Genomic DNA, 24999 nt, shown 5'->3' with positions numbered 1-24999 from the left:
TCACGCGCCGCCATAACTCTGAAATTCAAAATGTGCTTGTTTTCAGACGAAGCAAGCTGTTGAGCTGAAAATTTGTTCACAGATATAAATTTACCCCCTTCTTATGCCTGATGAGGATAAAAACTTTGGTGGCTCTTTAGTTTTAAATTTTAGAAAATGATGATGTCACGTGCATACCAAGAATATAAACAGCAAACCTCACCGCAAAGTTACAAACTCAAAGAAAAATTCTTATTTAGTTCCGATCCAGGAGCCCTGCTTTTATGCTTGGCTAAATCTATGTCTTTACGCCTGTAAAGGGAAATAAAACACCCAGCCTGACGCGAGATGTTGGTACCGGTACATGAATAACGTGATCCCGCGTAACGTTTCCGCGTAAAAACCGTGTTCCCCGCGAGAACTTTTCGTAAACGCGAAAGAAACTGGTGACGAAAGAGAATCCAACATGGCGGCGGGAGCTCGCATTTTTGAGGACGATTATAAACTTATTTTGGTGCCTAAGGTACAATGAATACGCCATCTTTGGCATGATTTGCCTTTTTAAACATTTTTCCTCGTGTTGGGATTTGGGTGCAAGGAAAATGGTTTTGGTGGCTGCAGAACAGCCATGAAGACAAACAAATGAAGACTCCTTGTCCCACAGCTCACTAACAACAGCAAGACTCCTGAAGGTAAGCTTAGGCCCAAAAGCTACTGTTTTCAAAAATTGGTATTTCCTCTAGTGTTTGGCACTTGTTATTGCTTAAGTAAGCTTTTAATTTCGTGGAGTAGTTTTTGTGTTGCGCTTTTATAATTTATACAGCGGGAAATTCAAATTCTTACATCTCGCACGTGCCGCCGTTGTTTTGAGCAACGAGGTTCCGAGACTGACTTATAACACTAAGTTCCAACGCCTCCAAAATCCTCTAAGACTATACTAAGGGTGCTTAAAAATGCTAAAAGAATAAAAGGTGCTAAAATTATTGATTCAAAAAACACAAAGGGGCGCCATAAATATGCATATTTATAATAAGGTTTCCATATAACGAGCGCTCTGACTGGCTGAAACATCGTGCTTTATCAGAGGAAAAAGCATGGGTTGATGACGGTAAGATGGCTTTCAAAATAATTTGACAAATTTGACCCAAATTTGACCCAAATTAAACATGCCCCGTGACTGACAGACAAACGCGATGGAAACAAGCTATTTGTCTGCAGTAAATATGGCTGCACAGAGAGCATTGTTAACAATAGTAATGTAATTTGTATGATCTGATATATATTTCTTGATAATGGCGTCATGACTACTCCGAAACATCAGATTTTATTGTTCATTTTTACAGTTCTATGTTTAAACAAATCTCTTTTAATACGAATGTTAAAACTGTACTAAAATAACAAGTTTTGCTAGATTCTGACAAAACACGTCGAATGCTTCAATAAAGGCGTTATATTTGTTACAAAGGCAAAAATAATAATTATACTTAAGAAATACAGCAACAACAGAAAACACCAATTGAGCTGTCTCTATTTATGATGAGAAGCTTTAGCTTTGTCAAAATGCTCAAACAGCACTTACATGTAGTGTAGTAATACTCATTTGCTTACTAGCAATCTCCAGCCATATCAGCGAAGTGAACCTCAACAATTTCTTATTATCACTCACCCGATGAGTGATCAGTTGAATACAGAAAGCTTTCCTTGATAAAATTATTCCTGCTGTACTCAGAGTAGAACCAGTAGGAGCAGTCTAGTATTTCCAACTTTAATGCTAGCACGGGCAATCTTGTTGTAAGCAGCTGCAAGCCATAAATAACCGTAGCTCCTCTCAAATACAACTTATCATTTTGCATTTTCATCTGCAAGCTTTGAACTCCTTGTTTTGCAATTTCCATTCATTTAGAAAAGTGCATGTTTTCATGAGCCACAATGCGGCCGGATTCCTCTACTTTAGATCCTTAATAAAAATTAAACCAAAAAGTAATTTTTGAAGTCATCATCCTTCTTTCAAAAAGCCACTCGATACTGAAAGCTTAGCTGAAGTCCAGCTTGTGATTGACAGTTGTTGTCTCGTTAGCCAATGAAATTATTTGAACAATTGAAGGCTTTCATGCAAAAAGGGCATAATAGGCCGATTTTTTTTTTTTGCAGGATCGAGCTAATTTTTGGCAGACTGACTTGTTTTGACATGAAAAGCATCGTTGCATAATTGTTTTTGTTTATCTGTGCTTCATTTTCGAGAAATAACGTGTGCAAAAAAACTCAGTTTTCCAAGCAGCATCTTTTAGAGTGAATCCTCGAAGGTGGATTTCAACGCGATTTGAACTTATACGGTTACTTTTAGCAGCTTTGACAGCGCAGTTTTTTTTAAATAGATGTTTTTATTTTTGAAAGAAGTAGAGAAATAGACCAGTAAAAAAATTTGACCGCCCTTGTGTCGAACCGGTGTCACAACAAAACAAACTTGAATCCGGCCCATTCAGTGCCTTATTCACTTGTGCTAACAAAGCAACGGCAAGAGAATAGCGTAATAAATTATACGAATAATAAAACTTGTATTGGATCGAACAACTAGCGGCAAATGCCATGCTGCGGTGACTTCATCGTTTAGCAAAACAAAAGGTTTCTTTTTTTCGTTCAACAAAAGATCTCCAAAAGATACCCTTGGTAACTGAGGTTGAGACTGTAAATGAAAATTTATGATTGTGTTATTAAATCAACATGACAACCATTCTAATACAAATTGTGCAAAAATACATTTGATCTGTTGCTTCTCTTGAAATATTTTTTTCTGTGTTAAAAAAGTCAAATTCAACTTAAGGAGGCTGGAAACAGTTTTGAGCACTTTCCAAGATTGGGATGGGTCTTTATAACCACTCTCTATCAACTGATGCTACAATCATGGTATCAAGAAACTGATCATTCAGTCGTTGGTTAGCATGTTTTATCATTTTTGTGATACAATGTGTTATCATGACAACATTATGACCCCTAATTTTAGCTTTAACTGCTAAATTGACCTAAAAGTGAGCTCGGAGACCTCCATTATTTAAATTATCAATTTTAATTAACACGATAAGACATCAAAGCAATGGGTTTAAAAAGATTCTGTGCATGGGGTTCAGAACCACCTTAAATTTTCGAAACACGTCCAGTTCAACCACTGGCCTCATTTCTGTACTGGCCAGGGATGTCCTGCTTCCAGAAATTAGACAATCGATGGCGCTTGTTTTTCCTATAAACACCTTTCTTATTGGGCACCACTGCCATCTTGGAAAGTTTGTAACAGATGAGAAAATATGGGTAACGACTGTTGAGATCAAGTGCACTTAAGGCATCTGTTGGCCAAGTATCGGTCGATACTATCGGCCGATATGTCGACCAACAGTCGGCCGACATATCGGCCAATACTCAGTCGATATGTCAACCGAGAGTCAACCGAGTGTCGATCTACATGTTGTTCAAGACGGTCTGTCGACACTATCTGTCAGTGGTGTATCGGTCAACTGTCGGTGGTATCAGTGTATTGTTTACCATTGTTTTGCTGAAATAGCAGCTATCTCCTTACCCACAAGGGGACGCAAAAGAAGAGTCTCTATCATGCATGCTCATTTGTTGATAGAGCGAGGATGCAGCTCAAACTGCCATTATTTTGAATACATATCTAACGCTGGAATGCTGCGATAAATCTAGCAACTTTCATTGCTCCGGCTTACGAATGAATGAAGGAATGAATAAATGAGGAAATGCAGAAGAAATGTGACTAACAAATCAACGCTGAAAAATCAATAGTAGTTGACAGCTGAAGCAACTACTGCTAAACAGTTACTGTAAACTTGTGAAAGAAAAGACCCCCCGAAAGTAGCAACTCACCAAAAGTAACAACAAAAAATTGTGGCCGCTATTAAATCCCTGTAGTAGCGACCCCCGAAAGTAACATGCCCTCCGAAAGTAGCGAGCCCACCCTCAACAAACCCACACCACCTAGAAAAGCGAGTCCCAGGTTCAATAGCCTATTTATTTTCCACTGATCAATAGTCAGGTGAAAGTTACGAATGATAACTTGATTTAAGGCACTCTACAACAAGGGAAGGTGTTGCTTTTGCCATGAAGTGTTGTGAAATATCACAGGGTTTAGAAATGAAAAACTTATCCATGCGCAGGAAGAGAGCGTAGTCATACCAACTTTTTATATCACTTTTTTGCTCCCCGAAAGTAACGACCTTCCAAAAGCAACAAGCCCCAGAGGCTGCTACTTCCGAAAGTAATGAGGGTCATATGTAAAGGTGGTGAAGAGGAAAAAACATAGCTGGAAAAACAGTCTTTGATATAGATGAATGTTGCTGGTATGAAAAGCCAAAAAATGAAGGATGGCCACCAAAAGACCCTCTCAAAGGGCTAGAAATGATTATTTAATATTTGAGTAGAGAATATAGAACTCAGTAACTAGAGCCAACCAAATGAGCGTAGTGTTGGCCAAGTGTCGGTGAAGTATCAGCCAAGTGTCGGCCAAGTGGCAGTGAAGTATTGGCCAAGTGTCGGCCAACATGCATAGCGGTCGATGTCGGTCGATATGTCAGCCAAAACTTGGTCAACATATCAACTGACTATCAGTCAATATGTCGGCCCACTGTCAGTCAACATATTGGCCGATAGTATCGATCGATACTCCGTCCACAGATGCCTTAAGTACACATGATCCAACTGTTGCAGTCTTATGTCATGTTGTGTGAAGCAGAGATGCACAGTTTTTTTCATATATATAATGTTTTTTTTTTTTCGTCAGACCAAGAACAGACTGGATAAAAGGCAACAAAAAAATAAAGAAGCCAGGGAGCTTTAGAATTGCTGATGAATTGAACATCTAAATGCACCATTTTTAATTACAAGAAAGCAAAGCAGTCACCTAGACTGACCAGGTAAATGATTATATTGTTTTCCATAATGCTTTAGGAAGGCATGGTTACCTTGTGGTTGGTGCACTAGACCCTGGATTAAGCAGTCCAGGGCCAGGTTGTTCGAAAACCGGTTAACACTAACCCAGGATTAAAAGTTAACCGAAGTATTAATTTTTATGGTATAAAAATGTTTTTTACTGGTTAAGTTTTGCATAGTTTGTGATCATTAAAACTAAAAACGGGAGGGCCAACAGTGTAGACTGAAAACCTCACTGAAAAGTCTCAAAACTGTAATCAAAATTCTTGGTAATCCTGGGTTGGCTTAATCAGACTTTCAACCACCCAGCCCAGGTTATAGCCCTGATTGGGAACATTGTGTTGTGTTCTTGAGCAAGACATTTTACTCTCACAGTGCATCTCTCCACCCAGGTGAACATTGTGTATAAATTAGTTCTGGCAAATTTAATGCTGGGGGTTAACCCTGCGATGGGCAAGCATCCCATCCAGGGTGGAGAAAGAATCCTGCTAGTCTCTTTATGCTACAGAAACCAAAGGTACATGTAGGTGCTGGCCTGATGGGCCACTTGGCTTGTATGCAGACTTTACCATATGCTTGCATTTGACATTACCAAGAAAGTCGGAGAAATTCCACTCCACAATTTTTTTTACATTTTTGCACATGCATTCTGCTTTGCTTTAAGTTGAATGATTTGTTGCATTAAAAAAATTAGGGTCACCGGATCAGTTTTCGTAATATTAACTTGGTGGATAAGGAATTTTTGGCATGCGTTCTATGCACAAATTAAAATCTTGACTTTGCAAGATCGCCCCTTGCACACACATGAAGGCTGATCAGTAAAGCCCGCAATTCTACACGAATCTTGGATGTTGTTGCTCCCAGCAATATTTTCTTTTTCGCTGTTGTTGTTAGCAGCACAAGCAGTACATGTAGAAGAAGAGTACCATAAATAACCGAAGGTGAGACTGGCCAAGTAAAAAAGAATGAAGAAAACCTGAAGAGTAGTTTTTCCCCTGCTGTTTTTTTAGATTGATAGCCGGCATGTTTAATCACAACATCAACACAATTTTAGTTTACAGTCCAGCGCAGCGGTTTAAAAGAATGTTTTCCCTCTGAAATTGCCTGAAGGATGGATGTTTTCGAAGGTGAAAATAACTGATGATACAACTTACTACACTTGGCGGAAACAAAGCCGCCATGTTTATGTTGATTTTTGCAAACTTTAAATCTTGTGCGCTATCTCGCACCCTCCTGGGTGATTGCATGATGCCTCTGGGTGATGTGCCTGCTAGAGTCCAGACATCTCACGGAAATAAGTACATGGTAATTCAAGCCAGCATTACAAAAAGAATAAAATATACATGTATGTGACACTTTCACTCATCTTGCAGTAAAGAGGCCAAGCTAAGGGAAAGTGGTGAGCACAAGCAAAAAATCATCGCTATGCTGGATACCTTGTTTATGTTTAGCATGCCAATTTTCCACTTGTGCTCACTGCTCGCCCTTGGCGTGGCGACGTTAACGCGGCCATAAGTAAAGTGTGACAAATATTTTACTCTAGTGCTAGATGGGAAAATTTAGCATGCTTGGGGAAAATCGTTGGAAAGCAATCGCTTGTTTTATGAATTCATGATATACAGAAATGTACAATAGCGTGGTGATTCAAGACAAAAGAAATTCATAATAAAGACAACAAACAACATGAGTGAAAATCACTGCAATATTTTCCTGAGTTGAGGCTGAAAATCAGTGACCTTAAAATGTTTCAGTTTATTTGAAACTCCAGGTCGGATTACTTTGAAAATGGATTAATCTCATTGAGGGTCAAGTATAAAAGAAAAATTCATCAAATTTATTTTAATTCCCACCCATAATAATAAATTCTAGGGGCAATTTTGGACAAAAAGCAAAATAACACCCCACGCCAGATGATATTGAAGCCGATGTTTCTGAAAATCAAATGACGTGATTTCTCTGAGATTTCACTCAAGATAATTAGATGTTATAAGATTCATTTAAGACCGGGATACCATTTAGTCATGTCTTGTGGACATAGTTTGCAATAACTAAAACAGCTTTGTTTTTGTTGTGTTTTGACAACTTCACCAGCAAGTTTTTCAAAAACGCTCTCATACATTTCACATTTAACATGTTAAGTACCCTATAGTGTATATTGTGTCAGTCTTGTAAATTAATTTTAAGTCAGCAAAATGCTACAACTGCTCCAAAATTGGGCATTTAGCTTCTGTTTGCCACTTTAAGGCTGAAAGAAAGAAAGGTAAAGTTCATAGTGTACAGGCTTCGGAATCAGGCAATGATTAGTGTGAGAATGACGATGAATTAGGGATTTACTCTCTGTATTCACTTGACGAAAACATGCCCAATCGCAACAGGTATACTATAGAAATGAAACTCAAATTGGTAAACTATGTGTGATGGAGTTAAACATAGCTGCAGATTTCTCGATAATGAGTAAAACTGAATATCTGGAGATGTTTACAGATAAGCCTCTGACTCCCTCAAAAGCAACACTGAAGACATACATGTTGGGTGAAGTACTTGATGTGTCGGGCGAAATCTCAGTGCAGAGTGACATAGTGTATGAGGTATAGTGTGATCATCCGGGTGAGGGTAGTTATGAAAAGAACTGTCGTTGGTGTCTGACCTTTCAATAACCTGAGCAGAAGTCATCTTCAGAGTCAGGTGAATAGTATCCGTCGGTTGATGATGTTATAAGTCTTGTCCGTTGAACGTGATTGGTCAGTTTAGCCATGATGGTATTGGCCTAGAGACTCGTGTAAAGTTTGTCATAAGTCATTGGTCAGTTTCAATCCGTCTATTGTTAGTCAGATTGGTCGGTTTTTGGTCTGTCTATTGTTAGTCAAATTAAGTCGGTCTGTTAGAAGTCCATTTGTCGGTTTCGTTTCCGTCATGGATAAGTCATTTGTCAGGCGCCAGTAGTTGTTGACATCTGTTAAGAGGCGTTTGTTCTAGATTAGTGTACCAGCTTACCAGAGTCAGTCATTGCAAATAGTGCATAAAAATGGCTTCAAAGACACTTGGCTATTCTTCCTTACAACCAACAATCAAATGGTGCGGCTGAAAGAGCAGTCAGAATAGTGAAAGAGGTGCTTGTCAAACAGGTTCTAAAGGGAAATGAGAGTAGGTCTATCAAACATAGACTAGCAGATTTTCTTTAAAGACATTGTACCACCACTTACAGCACCACAGAATTGAATTGTTGATGAGACGTTGCCTCTTTAAGTGTAGTGAAACCTGATCTAGCCCAAACAATGGAGACTAAACAGAATAAGCGGAAGGAATAAAAGGATTTATAGAGTCATCAAGATAGGCTGTTTGTAGAGAATAACATAGTTCAAGTGAGAAATACTCAAGTCAGTAGCAATACTGAGAGGTGGATCATGGGAAGGGTAGTTAAGGTCTTCAGACCCAGAACTTATTTGATTAAGACTGGCCATAAAAGAAGATATGTTCATGCCAATCATTTGATCAAAGCTCATGATAAGGTGCCCAATGAAACTAGAGAGTTAGATATACCTGTCCTAGAATTATGTGAACAATCTAGCTTAGGTATAGATGATGGCCAAGTTTCAACTGGCATGCTGCAGCCGCCAGTTAATTTCTCATAAGAAGATGATGAGCCAAATTCTAGTATTAATGAAAAGCATGCAAAAAGCCTCCATCACAGTTGTTTTAAGGCGATGTAATAGGTAATATTGTGTCACTTGTTGTAAGAATATCTTTAGTTAATCCTAAGGGGGAAGCAGTGTAATATATTAGTACCCTATAGTATATAATTATTGTGTCAGTACCCAGAGTACATTGCAGTAATAAAGTTGTGTTGAAGTGGCCATGTTGTACATGTTGACCTTGAGGTTTATTTAGAGTCAAATTAATCACCAATATATGAAAGTACAATTTTTTTAATTTTGCGATCATTTAGACAACTATTTCAGCTTTTAGATCCCAACATGGTATTTCCAAAATTATCCCTTGATGATAAGCTATTAATTTGGTCTCGTGTAACATGAGGTATGACATCCTAACTTTGCTAACTGGTAACTCAGATCTTGGTAAAATATACCTCATTTAAAAATTTCATCTGTCTCTAACACATCACTATGCAGTCCATAAGTCTTGGCAAAACAAACCATGCTATCCACTGGATAGTGATTTATTCACTTTGTAGAACTAGCCACCTTTCCAACAACTTGGGCCTGGTCAACAATAATAAAGTGTTCTTGTTTCTAAAAATTTGTTAAATCTACTTCAGATCATCTGGATGGACAGTGGACAAACCTTGATGGACAGTGGAGAAATGTTGAAGGACAGTGGAAAACCCAAAATGTGCAGATGCTCACCCACCAGGTAAACTTACTTATTTTGTAACCTACCTTGCTAGACATTCCTTGTCAAATTTAGGGCAAAGTGATGTTAGCTGGGAAGAATCCCCTCATGGCTCATGTTGAGCAATGTGGAACACCTAACTACTGGCAGATTTATTAATAATAAATTATTACAGTAAGCACATAACGATTTTTACATGAACTTATAATTGAAGGGGTGCATGGAAAAAGGCCCTAAGTGACTCTTGATCTCATGTCAAATTCTCCTTTTCTGTACAAGGAAGTGAAAAGCAATTTGCTAGGAGAATTTTGCAGTCTATCGGATGTCACTTCGGGTCTTTTTCCACGCACCCCTTCAATTGATAACTTTTTATTATTTTTATTAACTCTCCTACAATACAAAAAGTAGTTGTTGCTAAGCATGGAACACATGTTAATATGACTTCAAGCTTTCCAATAAGGCTTTCCATTTAACCAAAAAACCTTTGGTACACGGTGTTTGAGTTAAGAATTCATGATTGAATTTGCATTTCTGTATACTAAACAGATTAATCCAACATCACTCGGATCATGGTGCATCAATTGAAAGAAACCATTTAGAATCCACTCTGAGTAAGGAATCAGTTCCTTTCTGAATTAACAACATTCAATCAATTTTGGTTCAGTGTACAGTTATGAATTTTGTCACTACTTTTCATAAAATTTGTTATAATAAGATGCGTTACATTGTATAACTTAGCAACACATGAATTCTCTAGAGACCCACTCCTGCTAGTTCAACCTTAAATATTCATAGTCAGTTGCGATGTAGATTTCCCTGAGTTAACGTCTCTTAGTTTATCCTGGTTGTCCTTGATTTTATTACACGGTGGCAGTTGTGGGAAGCTCAGGCACAACATCCCAAACTTTACCACCTCAATCGTCAATGTTTCATCAGATAATGCCACCTGAACCTCTTGCTTTGAAACACAGCGGAGAAGTAGCCAAAAATTGGAAGCTTTGGAAGGAAAAATACAACTACTATTTCATCATTTCTAAGCTGAATCGAGAGAGCCCAGAGTACCAACTAGTGATGTTTAAGCATACGGTTGGAGATGATGCTTTGAAAGTTATCGAACCATTCAGTTACACTGCAGCCAAGGACTTGGATGATTGGCACATGGTAATGGATAAATTGGAGAAGTATTGTATTGGAGAGGTCAACACAATTTATGAGAGGTATTATTTTAACAAGTGACATAAACTCCAACCAAGTCGTTGGATAGTTTTGTCACCAAATTGAAAATGCTGGCTAAGACATACAATTTTTGTGATTGTTTGCGGGACAGCCTAATCCATGATCGTATTGTCCTTGGAATCAAAAGCGAGCAGACCACCAAGAAGCTGTTGAGAATAAGAGATCTTACTTTGAATCGGTGTATCAACATATGTCACAGTGAGGAAATTATGGAGTCACAGATGATGTCGCTGTTGGGACCGGCAGACAGCATTAATCAGGTCAAGTCAAAGCCTCAAGTTCTGATGCTGGATTGACGGTCAGGAAAGATAATTTCATGTAAATTTTGTGGTTATGATCATGTCCTGGAGAGAAAGAAGTGTCCTGCCTGGGGTAAAGTATGTAAACGGTGCAAGAAAAAGAATCATTTTGCAAAAGGATGCAAAGGTAAAGTTACTGCGGTTTACACTATCGAGAGTGATGAAGCCCAGGAAGAGATAAGTGTTGTTAGGGTTCAAGCTATGAAAGATAAGGCCTTCTTTGCTGAAATGCTGTCCAGCAGAAACCTGTCAGATTTCAAGTTGACTTTGGAGCTAGCGCTAACATTTTACCATACAAGCATTTGGGAAATGTGGATCTTGCTCCTTGTTCCCAGTCCCTTGTTATGTGGAATGGCACCATGGTCAAGCCTGTGGTGACATGTGCTCTGCCAGTTGAAAATCCCCAAAACAATTCAACGTACAAAGTAAGGTTCTTGGTCATCAAGGAAAATCTAACTCCACATCTGGGTTTGAATGCCACCAAGAAGATGGGTTTGTTAACCATGCGTGCACAAGGAGAACTTTGAGAGTGTTGTGGAGAATTTGGAAGATGATCTGATTATCAAATATCCCAATGTCCTGGCAAGCTTCCTGGAAAGGTTCATCTACATGTGATCTGGTTTGTCAACCGGTAATTCTCCCGACCAGGAAAGTACCCATCGCCGTCGGAGAGAAATTCAAGGCGGAACGTCAAAGGCTGTAGGATCTCAAGGTCATTGCTCCCGTTGATGAACCGACAGAGGGGGTCACCCAATTCGTTGTTGCTGTCAAGAAATCTGTTGAGTTACAGGTTTGCATTGATCCTAAGGTGCTGAATGCGGCCCTGAAGGGGGAAAGATACCAGATTCCTGTTATTGACGAGTCGCTGCCCGATTTAGCAGAGGCTCGTGTGTTCACTAAGGTTGATATCGCATCCGCCTTTTGGCAGTTGGTGCTGGACGATGAGTCTAGTCTGTTGACAACTTTTGCCACTCCTCATGGGAGATACTGCTGGCTTGGTTTGCCATTTGGTCTGTGTGTGTCAAGTGAGATATTCCAGAAGCATTACACCAAGAGTTGTTGGGCCTACCAGGTGTGGAGTGTATTGCGATGATGTGCTTATTTATGGAAGAGATGACATTGATCACAATGGTAACCTGGAGGGCTTCATGAAGAGGTGTAAGCTGAAAGGCATAAAGCTCAACCGTGCAAAGCTAGCAAAGCAAGTGTGAGAGAGTCACCTTCACTGGCATCTCCTGACAACAGAAGGCCTGAAGCCAGACCCGCAGAAAGTGAGAGCGATTGTCGAAATACCATACCTGAAAACCCAGGCGATGTGTCACGTCTAAATAGTATGGTTAATTACTTCAGTCGTTTCCTGCCAAACCTGTCTGACATGATGAAACTGCTCTGTGAACTGACACATAAGGATATAGAATGGTGTTGGTCCAATGCACAAGAACGGGCTTGGAGTGAGGTCAAGAGCCTCATCACGTCTGCCCCTATGCTATCCTACTACAAGCCAAATTAGCCGCTAGGGGTGCAGTGTGCAGGGTTCTCCCGAAAATTTGAAGTAGAGGGAGAATAACTTTGAGTAGGCGGCGGACAATGCCGATAAAAAGATGTGGAATGGTTTTATTGGAGCCACGTGGAGGGGGGGGGGGGGGGACAACCGCAACCTTTTATTGGGGGTCTGGGAGCGTCCCCGGGAAAATTTTGAAATTGGGGTTCTAAAAAGTGCATTTCAGTGTATTTCAAGCAATCATGGTTTTTGTTCTTTTGTTAAAGAAAAGCAATTTCACCGAGAAAAACATACATGTAAGGTATTGTGTTAGTTGAACGGGTTGATCATCGTCATCTGTATCAAATTTGAAAAAAAATATCAAAAACGTTCTCATTTTGTGGTCAATCACGTGTGTAAAAACAGATGAGAAAGCCAAACGAGAAAAGAGTTTTGCTGGCATTGAAGGTACTAGATTGAGGTTTGACATTTATTTTGTTAAAAGGCAAGTTTAGAATGGCTTTAATACAGTGCTACGGGTGGAATTCATTGAACGTGATGAAGCTTGTGATTGGTAACCATTGCAAGCGCAAGCCTGTAATACTTGGTGAAGTTTCCCGCGGATTTAAACTCAGAATTTTTCTGATTAAGCGTGCGGACCATCATCAACATTTTGAACCTTTGCGGTAGTTTAGGTTTTTCGTTCATGATTTCAAAAGTGATAAAATTAATACAATCAAACTTAAACTTGACATATTTTGCAAATGTTTCACTTTATAATGAAGCCTTGAAATAGTGCATGTATTTATTCATACTTCCCTGCTCGATAAGCTCGCCAGTTTTATACCTCACTTTCAATATTTACACAAACATCTTACAGCTGCTGAGTTTAAAGATTGTGTAAGATCTTGCAAAGCTTGTACATTCACTGGAGATTAAAAAACTAATTTTAATTATATTTTTGAAAGAAAACAACTTATGACCTTCGTTTATGCCTTCTCTATTTTCTTTTCAATTTATCCCAGATACTGAACAGCGATTGCTGCATTTTTCGCTTCATTTTCAGAGGAAAAACTGAGCTTTAACTTAACCCCAGCTGTCAGCCTGTGGGTCAGCCTGTGAGGTCTGCCAATAATATGAGTGAGGACAAGCTAAGGAAACGATGATGTCCCCTGAGACACCAACTCAACCCTGGCAATGAGTTGCTGCCAACCTGTTGAGTTTGAAGGAAAAACTTACTTAGTGACTTGAGATTATTACTAACGGTGATTTCTTTGAGTTTGACCATCTGAGATCTCCTTCGTCAGTGTGTGTCATCAAAAAGTTGAAGGCTCATTTTGCACACCACAGCATACCTGAGCAACTGCTGACTGATAACAGTTCACAGTTTACATCACGTGACTTCGTGAGGTTCGCGAAGGAATGGGAATTTGAACATCTCATGAACAGCCCACATCACAGTCAGGGTAACGGCAAAGCAGTGAACACAATGAAGGAAGCCAAGAAAATTCTCAGAAATGCAGAGCAAGTGGATCAGATGCATTTCTAGCCTTACTCCATCATCGCAACACCCCGCACACGAGTGCCCAATTTAGTCCAGCACAGTGTCTCTTCAACAGAAGGGCTAGGAGTCTCTTACCAATGACTGCCAATTTGTTCGCGCTACAGATAGTTTAAGACAACAAGCTGTGCCGAGCGAAGTTTGAGCAGCGCAAACAGCGACAAGCTCAGTATTACAACAGAGGTGCTGTCAATCTGGATCCCTTGAGAAGAGATGTTATAGTAAGAGTAAAACCATTTCAGCTGGACAAGTGAGAATGAGAGGAAGGAATTGTGCAAGGTCGACAGGATGAGAGATTGTATGAGGTTGAGACACCCCATCATGTGGTTCGTCGCAACCGTGTTCACCTACGAAAGACAAATGAGCTGTCACCGCTGTCATCAGAGCAGGCCTCTGCTGAAGTTTCTGTTCCCCTTTTACCGCAGTCTAGTGAGTTGCTGACCACCGTTCCCGGAGAAGTAACTCCACCTGCATCAAGTCAAGAAAGTGCTCCTCTGAGTAGACCGGAAGTTGCTCCAACTGCAGCAGAGTCTCCACCCGAGCCAGTGCTAAGACAATCTGAGCGTCAACGACGACCACCAAAGTACTTAAGTGACTTTGTTTTGACTAAGCCATAAACTGCTCTAAAGACTTCTAACACATCAGTGTAGAGTTCGAGTATTTACTTCATTAATGCGTGCTTAATTCATATTGTGTATAAGTCAGCTCGTGTGTTGGTTTGTAATTTTTCTTTTTGTTTTCATTTATAAAAGGGAGGATGTTATAATAAGATGCGTTACGTTGTATAACTTAGCAACACGTACGTTCTCTAGAGACCAACTACCGCTAGTTCAACCTACTTAAATATTCATAGTCAGTTGTGATAGAGATTTCTCTGAGTAAACATCTCTTCGTTTATCTTGGTGGTCCTTCATTTTATTACAAAATTCATAACTTTCACTGCACCTGTCCTGAATTCTCTTGCACCTGAAAAATTTTGCAAGTTTTGCTACAAACAAGCGAATCAATTGAGAAACCAAAACAGACTCATCTGTACTCGTATACAATGGTTTTGGCCATGGGAGGCCAAGTTTGCCTTCAAGACCGGCTGTCTCATAAAATCTCAATTTTCTCCTTTTCGTTGAGTGCAATAACTGCAAATTTAATTTTGCATGTTTATTAAGCTCCGTTCAATCCTCGTTGTTACTCCTTGTGACACCAATTTTAAATTTTATAAAGCACTTAAAAGTCCCTTTAAATAATTTGTGATCCTTAGTTATTAATAGCGTAGCAACCCCACTAAGGGCTAATCTAATTTGGTGGGTACAGTCAAACTTCGATTATCCAACTCATGGGGACCATGGTAAATAGCCTAATGATATTGTATTCAAGAGTCTGAACAATCAAATATTATTATATGAATATTAATGAGATAACAGTAAAACCAAATTAATTTTAAAAGCCGCACATGTGTTAATAGCACCAAAACAACTTTGAGCTAACTGGATTATAATCCCATAGTGTTAAATTCACTTTGTCACTTTTGATGCATGTGAGTGCTGTTTTTTGGTCTGCGAAACCAAAACAAGTTGTAAATAAAAGGTCTATCTTTCTTGGTGTCTAGAGCTTAAGATTGAATTCCACAATGATTTATCATTTTGGTTGTTTCATCTCAGGATGCTAGACAGCTGAGGTCCTCACAAGACAGCATGGACTTGGAGAGGCTAGAAAAAACCAAGGCAAGACAACAAGATGGTTTAAGTAGATTGTCTGTTTAATTATATTTTTTTTTTGGCCCAGCCCGGGAGGCCTTTGAACGTGGGGTACAGCTGGCCCGGGGTTTTCCTCCTAGGAGCAAGTGGACGTACGGGGAGGTTTTTCACCCAGCTGTTGTTCCACAACCCCTGTTCAGGTTACAGATAGTTGGTTATTTCTTTAGCTTGATAGACTCTTGGCTAACTGCTTGCATTGGTTTTGAGCAAGTCAACGCAATGATTTCTAAAACATGGACAGTCACTAACTTATTAGAACAAACAACTCTCAACTGATGCTAACAACTACATGGCTTGTACTAATGTCTTTCACCAAGCAGGTGACTTTTCAATACCTCAACGAAGCAATAGACAATTAACTGTGACTTCAAACAGGACCTATTGTACTCACACTTTACTAACAATAGATGGATTGAATCTGACAACAACTACTTACATGTACTACATACAGATGACTTATTCATGATCTCAACAAACCAACCAACAAACATTTACTTCAAATAACAGACCCAACACAAACTTGACTTACAATAGATGGACTGAAACTGACACCAACAACTACTGACACCTTACAAATGACTTATTTGTGACCTCAACAAACCAACCAACAAACATGAACTTAAAATAGGACAAGTGCAAACTTGACCAACAATAGATGGATTGAGACTGACATTCTCTGACACCAAGATCTACTAACTTAACCCTTACAATAATAATTATTGTGTTATTCATGACCTCAACAAACCTAAAAGCTACTTGTGACTTCAGCACTTCAGTGTAGGATAATAAATTACAAGACTGTTTTGACACTGCCAGGTACTACCGACTTCTTCCATGATTGCCACATAGGTGGTACTCTGGACTTCAAGTGATGGGATGATCAAAGGATTTTTGTGTATTGGAAATTTTCAATTCTGGGAGTTTTTTGGGTGGGAAAATTTGTATTTTTTGGGTGGCGTGATTTAAGTAGGGATTTGTTTCGAGTATTCAAAACAATCTGAAGTTTCATGGAACTACCCCAGCGGCATAGTTCTGTGAATAAAGTACAACCAATAGTAGATGTTCTTGGGTATCCCTAGTGAAATTGCAAAGCTTAAGTCCATTTATAATAAAGAAAGGTTGTGACTCTCTCCTTTTCAACTGGAGAATTTTGTTTGATGAAAAGGTAAATTCAGATGATTTTGTGAATAAACAAACACAAAGTACATGTAACATTAAATTTCTGTTTTTTTTTTTTTCCTTTTTTTTTTCTTCATGTTATAACATTTAATACTTTCTGGAAATTTTTAAGGCTCATATATTCGGCATAGGATTTTCTTGGGGTTAATTTTTGGTCCAGGGATTATTTTAGGGGTTTGTTTGAAGCCCTAGGGATTTTTTGGGGTTTTGATTTTTTCCCCAGTTTGATCATCCCTGACACTTGAAATCCTGAGTGCCCCTTTGAGGAATGTCAAGACTTTACAGACTACAGAAACTGCACAAGCATCACACCAATGCAAGGATTAGCATTGAGTCAATAGACAGATAATATTATTGTTACATGTAGGTGTGTGTGCCACCATTGTTCAAACAAGTGCCCTTTTGAAAAAAAAAATCACCCAAGCTGTACTCTGAATGTGATTATTTGGGTCACCATTGATTGGAGTCAGAGGTCTCTGTTACTGCAGTATGCAGAATAAATTAATTAAAAACAATGTTGTTGTTTGTTTCCTGATGAGGTCCCTTAGGATGTAGACTGTAATGTTTTGACTGCTTACTACAAGTCTTCATAGTCTTCATCTGGCAATGAGGGGTTGCAGAAAGTAGTCAAACACCACGATCTGCATCCTATAGTGACTACATCATGAGACAGACAATAACTCACTTTACAATGAACAGCCACCATCTCTTTCACAGCAAATTTTACTTTTTTTGGATACATATTCTTGAGAGAACTACATGCTGTGGCAGAGAACTATGACTCCGATCAATGAACCAGTTAATCATGAAACCCATTCCACTTGGCTGATTGAATCCATTGAACAGTAAATATTACTCTTGCACTTGTTTGTTCCTTTTGAGTTAGGTCTGAAGGTCCCAGCATAAGAGCCCTTTGAGCAGTGGGTTTTTTCTTTAGACGTGTAAGTTACAACTGCTCCTAGACAAAGTCTCAACTATTAATTGTTTAGAAAAGTTGGCCAAAAGTTGCAAAAAAACACAATTCAATCTCAATCGTGAACAAACAAATGGTAATAGCACATTCTCTTATCTTGTCTTCATACCTTTCTAATGGGTACCAATTGATCATTTTGAGAAACAAACTCAGACAAATTAATTTTCCTTGTGATGCATGAGCATTTGGTCAATTCTTGTGATGTGTCTGGTTTACTCTGTGAGGAAAAACTAGCTGCTGATCATTTTTGGGCTGTAAAGGTAAAATAAAAATTAATGACAACAAATCTTGTTCAAATGAATTTCAAGACTTAATTTCTTCAATTCAAAATTCAGATGATTTGCAAACCACAACAAATGTGACTAAAAATAGCTTCAAATTTAAAATTTGCCAGTAATGGTAACTGCTTAGGGATGTTTTATTCCAAGGGCGCATGCTAAGGTTTCATTCTTAGCCTGAAATGCAAGATTAGATCAGGGCTTCAGCATAGCACAGGACACCGAGATTTACAGTATTCTGCTTCTGCAACAGGGTTTGCCTCATTACAGGCTAAAATAAATTACTTTTAAGTGAGAAAACTCTTAGAATGTAGCTAGCACATTCTTCACTGCTCAAAGGGAAGCTCGCTAAATGATTAATTGTTATTTTAGAGTATTTTTTTATCAGTAAGATATTTAACTGTCTAATGAACTCTAACAACAACCAGCAACATGCTGCCACTCGACCTTATTACCTACTGTAGCTTTCACAAAATCGTAAAATAACAATGTTTATTTTTAATATAGTTTGTTAAAAGTTTTGTATTAGTTTAAGCCATTGACTCGCTGCTTTTGAAACAGAAAGTCATGTGTAATTCAAAAATAATAATTATTTTTTAATTACTGACTCACCTGGGTATTTACTTTTTGAGATGCTTTTTGTATTTATTTTCGAGTGTGTGGCAGTTTGATGGTGGTTGATTAATTCATAAACAAGGGAAGCATTCAAGGTTATAACTTGAATAATCTCAAGATAGTCAGCAAAATATTTTTCATTGAAATTTAAATCAATTTGGATAAAAATTGTTTCATCTCCAAAATTTGGCCTGGGAAAACAGATGTCATTTTCCATGTTCAGTTGTCATAACCACTGGAAGTGGACCAGTACAATATTTAGCAGCTTACTACGGTAGTTTTTGCAGTGTTACCAATTTTCCTATTTTTTTAACACTTTTAATAGTTATAGTTGTTAATGCTTCCTTTGTTTATCTTAGTTTACTTTGTACATTAAGTGGATCTGCAAGCTCATTAGCACAAGCTGAAATTACACAAGCAAAACAAAGTACTTATTTTCAAGCACTGCAAAAGTTGCAACTACGTGAACTAGCCACATATAGGTGCGATGATAGCCTTATTGTTGCACCTCCATCACAATTTATTTATCTTCTTAACTGAATTTATTAATTACTTTAACACTCACCAAAATGTTCAAATATGACACTACTTGACTGCAGAAGAAAGTTTGAGGGGTAGCGTCATTGAAGAATAAATAAGCCAAAAATAATTTTGGTTTAACACTTAGGATTATTATTATTTATTTATTTATTTATTTTGGAATAGGCCTATTTTTGTTTTCCAAAGGCTTATTTTAATTTAATTTTCAATTTCTCAATTTTTGATTTAGTTATTACTAGCTTAGACAAAAGTTAAATGAACAGTCTACATTTTAATTTTAACTAATCACTAGTTTCTCTTCTTTTCCTTATTATTTTCTTTTTTTTATTTTAATCTAGAAACAGCATCTTTTTATCCTTTCACATAAGTATATTAAATAATCATTTTTGCTTAGCCTGATCAAAGTGATCAGTGACAGCAAAAATTACTTTCATAATGCAGACTGTTGATGAACAGTAGTTTATTTTAATTTGATTTGTCCAGATTTCTTGGCTCTTTCTTGGTGTTGCAAGTCGTCATATTTTGATTGTTCCTTTAGGCCTCCTTTAAGTTTTTTCAGTACTTAACAAATAGGTTTTTTTCGTATTGTTTTCCTGTTTAAGCTAGTTGGTTGTTTTTGCCTGGTACCCTAAACACACACCCCCACAGGTTAGCTTAAGCTTTGAACAATCTTGGTTCCTTCTGGACGAGTATCACCGAGAAACAGCCATTTTTTTCTGCATTAGCTTAGTTATATTGCTAATGAGCTTGCATGCATGTATCTACTAAAAATGTTAGGTTATGATTTAATTCCAGGACAGAAGGTGGCACACATACCAAGACACAAATCTAGCCAATCACGTCCCTGCTGGGTTGTGGAAGCTCTGCATCTGGGAAGGTGTGTGTTTCTGATGTCCTCTGAGATATTCCAACTGATAAATCCTGGGAAACTTTATCTGATCCTGTAATTCAAGTCGGGACAGTTTGAGCACTTGGAAGAGTTGGCCGTTTGCTCTCAAGTGGGGTGGACAGTGTGAAGGAAGGTGAGAGTTTGCTTTTCATGTCTTTAGGGTTTCACTTAATTTGTCACAATACTACGCAATCAATTTTGGCCCAGAAAGATGCTTTTTCGCAGTCAATGTATCAGGAAATGTTCCACAACCTAGGACATAAAACAGGGGTGTTGAATTGTGGGGCTTGAGGAAGGTGCATCTCTAGAGAAAGCATAGACAGAGGAGATCACTGAATTTCGTCGGTCTGACCTGATTGGATTTTCACAAATGACATCAAATTGAGCTGAGTCTCTGGGGGTCTCTCTTATTGGGTTGCTACTGGGTCAGGATTTCTCTCTTTTCTAGTTTTCCATTAAAAAATAAGCTTTAACTTTAATTAACTAAAATAAAATCCTATAGGCCCAATTATAAACAAAGCATCTTTTTTACAAAAAAATTATTACTAAGCACTTTCAATCTTAAATTTTCATTCTCCCTTTAAAGGAATTTCACAACTTAACTAGTTTCATTCTCTGTTTCATTTTCATTGAACTTTAAACATAATTTTTAAATTTCCAAAAATAATTTTCGTTTATAGTTAACACTTCACTAACTTTATGAGAGGTTGGCGCCAGCTTTTGGCCCCGGGGTCTCTAGAATTGCCTTGGTAACCAACATGAGCTGTGATTGGGTCAATAGCTGCCTTGGTAACCGTAAACCAAGCATAGCTCATGCTAGGACCCAAAACAATCCCAGGAATCCTCGTTCTGACAGCTTGTGTCTACTGGTAGTTAAGTTTCAGGAATGTTCACTAGGGTAATTCTCATTTGTCAATAGAACAATTTCGATATATTAAAATTCAGCCAAACACAAGAGACCTCTGCACGAGGCTCCGGGGAATAAACGCCGCAAACTCTGTAGTTATTCCCGAAGGCCTCGTCATGAGGTGTTTTGTTTCAGGCTGAATTTTAATTTATCGAAATTGGTCTGTTAGCGATTTATTAGAAACTAAATATATAATAGGTCTTAATTCTATTTGGTAGGCTGGTAAACTATTTTAAGGTACATCGGCAGCATTCCATTGAACAGCTAATTAGTATTGATGAAGGGTAATCCTGAAATATCTTACATTTATCATTATTTTAAGCCCTTTACTTATTTTAATTTCTTACCAACTGAACTAAACAAACAGGAATTCAAAACTTTTCATCAACAGTTTCTAAATATAATTTATATAGATAAAAATTAAATCAGTGTATCATTTCTTTAGTTTTGAATATAGTTTTTGCAATAGCACTAAAAATTCAGTCATAAACATTTTCTGAGGGGCTTGCACTTTTCTAGGTTGGCTCGATTTTTCATCGGTTTCTATCTTTTTCCACTAAAATCGACTAATATTCAGGCTCCCTCGGATTGTCACGCAATGCTCTGCGTGAGTAGAGAAGTCACGGATGCGAAGGACGCTACAAAGACGCTACAATCACTTGCAAGGGGGATTTTTGATTAAGAAGCCATTTTAGAAATTAACGAGTCAAAACCCGCCATACGATCGCGACCAAATTTGTTAGTCAACAATTTTCTAGTTTAAAATTTTTGCACGCATAGTTATTTAATTTAAACTCAACATAACTTTAACACATTCTTGCTCCCAAATTCTTAAATCACTGTAAGCAACGATTAGGCTTAAACCTCCAACTTGTTTTAGTTTTAATATAATAACAGGACCTGCTCAGCTTCACGGATGTTCTGTGGAGAATTATCCTTCTAATTCATTCATTCATTCATTCGCACGGGAATTTGATTTGCATTTGAATTAAACAACTCTCCAGAGTAACATCACGTGAGATGAAATAGGAAAATAAACAAACAAGCTGAATAAGCATAATTAACTAAAACCTTAGGCAATATTTATATTTCTAAAAACAAAACTAAACCTTTTTTCGCCATAATAATCGGCCAATTTCTTTCATCCAAATTAAAGAGAGATTCCTGACAATGGTAGCTTCACAGATGAAAGACTTTTAGTGACTTGTGCTCTTTGGTGAAGTTTGTGGAATGACGGTCGGTCGGAGGTTTGGTCGGAGGTCAGACTGGCGGATTCTGTGTTCAATTCTTTCTTTGATTTCAACGGTGATGCACTGGAATTAAGCGCCATACTTTAGCGCTTCGGGTTTTCTTGTCCAGGTGGCGGACATTTCCAACTTTAATGGGTTTTCATCTAAAATAGTCCGGGAGGGCGAGTTTATCGACAGTTTATTTTTCGATGCATTGACTTGCGCATTAGCATCTTCAATCAAACTACGAATTTGGCTTTCAATTTTTTTTTTATTGTTCGGACTTATTAATTCCAAAATGAGTGTGGCATTGTGACAAATTAAGACTGAGACCCCGGAGGCATGGGGAGCAAACTCTCACTTTCCTTTACGCTGTCCACCCCACTTGAGAGCAAACGGTCAACTCTTCCAAGTGTTCACCTGTCCCCGACTTGGGTAAAGAGATCAAATAAAACAGACCGGGATCTCAAAGTTGGAATATTAAATGAGGACGAAAGAAACAACGCCGACTTCCAGAAGCAGAGTGGAAGCAGCCCAGATGGCAGGGACAAGATTGGCTAGATTATTTTTTTTAATTTTTTTTTTTTTTCAACTTCAAGTAATGGAAAACAGGGGCAGTTTTTTATTTCAATAAAACATTGTTATCTTTTCTCCCGTGTTGCTTTATTTTGCAATCCAACCTTTTGAGTGAACCAGATAAACTCTCTAAAATAAGCCAAGTCCTAGAGAAGTCTCAAGAAAACTTTGCAGTACGATCAACACTTAGTGTTGATAAACAGTTCGTTTCCCGTATCAATGTACGCCATAGATACGTCTTTTCATCATTTCAAAACGCACGAAATATATTTTGTTAGAAAGCGTGTAAACCCCAACCTAAGGGTGGTCACGCAAAGGAACAAGGGTGACAAGATGTCACGTCCAGTTGCGTGACAATCCCTGGTGCCTAGTTCTTTTCCATATTAAATTGTGAACGTACCTGTGGCGTAAATTGTAACAGAAACAAACCGTTTACTAAAACCAGTTTGCAATCGTACCGCTTAGTTTTATTGAGACCTCATTATTACTGTAAACATAACCGTATTGGTCCTAAGCTTGACACATTAATTCTCCTTGCTAAGTGCCCTACGCGTTTCTATCTTAGCTTTGAGAATTTGGTAGTACATAAAGACTATCGCGAGTTAAGTATAATAATATCTTTGCGTTGTTCTCATCTCCGGTCGTTTTGGAAATCTACTGATACTGTAAGGAGAAAAAATATGTCCACCATAAGGACTGGCACGGAGAACGTTTTTCAAAAACCTCTGTACTAAAACTCCATTGTTGGTACGTTTCTAAATAAATCGTTGGTAGACCCGAGAAAATTCGAAACCAGATACGAACTGAGTGTTTTTTGCGCTTTTCCTGCTTATGTAAACTATCAAGAGAAATAAAAAAGAATCTGAAAGAAATTTGTTGCACGCGCGTCAAATAAACAACCAAAATAAATCGATCATTCTATTCCAGGATTCCAAACTGGGTAGCATCAAGAATTCATTCGAGATTGCAGCAAAATTGTTGTCAAAGTCACAGTTATAATATTTGTGAAAACAACGTAGGCTTAAAATCGTAGGAACAAAAATATGCAAATTTCTCAACGCTGATCGCACCCACCGCACAAATATTTGGATTTTTATAGATCAAAACAATATTTCGAACTTTTGCTTTGTAATCAACTGTTGTGTAAATTGTCGTTTTCTCTACGGTTGTAAAACGCTCTAAATCCGCTAAAAAAATCAAAAGAACTTTAAGTTTTTTCCTTTCATTCCCAAGAATAGGCTCTGCTAAAGAAACAGACATGGAAGAAAAACATGCATTTCAAAGAACTATTTTTTTCTAACAATTTGCAGTCTTGATCAATAGCGACTTTTTAAAACACAACCAAGCGAATATTAGTTTTAACAGCCGACGTTTCGACGTCATCGTGACACCATTCTCAAGGCAAAGTGAATAAATTCATGCGAAGATTTGATTTCTATACTTTTTAGAGTCTTTACAAATTAGCATAATAACAAAGGCTCACAAGTTCTTCAAGTTAATACCTTTGCGAGAATAGAGTCCGTTTGCACGTTTAGAGATGATTTAAGTTATCGTATAATTTGCAGTCGCTTGGAAAAATTATAACAACAAGAGTTGAAGTCTGCTTTAGCTAAGTTTTTAAACTCCACGACCAAAAATACTTAGGAAATTGTACTTCTCGTCTTGCGTGACATCGTTACGTTCTTTTAGTAGCACAAGGTAAATCGGTCACGCAATAGTGCATCCTTTTAGAAAAAGAGATTTGCTGCTTAAAAAGGCACGAAACTTGGAAAAACAAAAAAAAAAACTTTCTGCTGCAATCTCGAATTAACGTTTAGTGAAGGATTTAAAGACATCCGATGATACACTGGCAAAGGAAATGTTTTGAAAAACGTACACACAAAGGTTTACAGTAAAATGAAATGTTGAGCCACCCACAGGCGACCTTACATGAGTTTTGCAAAACTGATGGAGTGCTTATGACAGGTTAATAATTTGGCTGCACAAAACAATTTCGAAGAATTTGAAACGGAATCGTATAACAGACTCAAGATGGTCACAATAAACAATGTGGTCACTTAGTGAGATTCGACTGTTCAATGCAATGTAGACATGTAATGTACTGTACCAAGATCTCACCATTTAATGGTGTGATCTCTACAAATTTTGTAGATGGCTTACAGCCTCTCTTTTCTCTAGCACGACCTTAGCAGGAACACAAGGCTAAAGAATCACAAGCAAAG

General features: G+C 38.0%; 1 long non-coding RNA gene across 1 annotated transcript; it reads left to right on the top strand.

Moving 5' to 3' along the window:
* Positions 1–174: 174 nt before the first annotated feature.
* On the top strand, positions 175–24105 carry LOC145496433 (uncharacterized). The gene is made up of 4 exons (XR_014050545.1): positions 175–671; positions 4766–4898; positions 9191–9285; positions 15496–24105. It is a non-coding gene; the product is annotated as an uncharacterized LOC145496433 (long non-coding RNA).
* The last annotated feature ends 894 nt before the right edge of the window (positions 24106–24999 follow it).

Source organism: Orbicella franksi, chromosome 9 (genome assembly GCF_964199315.1).
Source record: "Orbicella franksi chromosome 9, jaOrbFran1.1, whole genome shotgun sequence".
NCBI classification, from domain to species: domain Eukaryota; kingdom Metazoa; phylum Cnidaria; class Anthozoa; order Scleractinia; family Merulinidae; genus Orbicella; species Orbicella franksi.
This window is presented reverse-complemented; position numbering and strand designations above follow the sequence as displayed.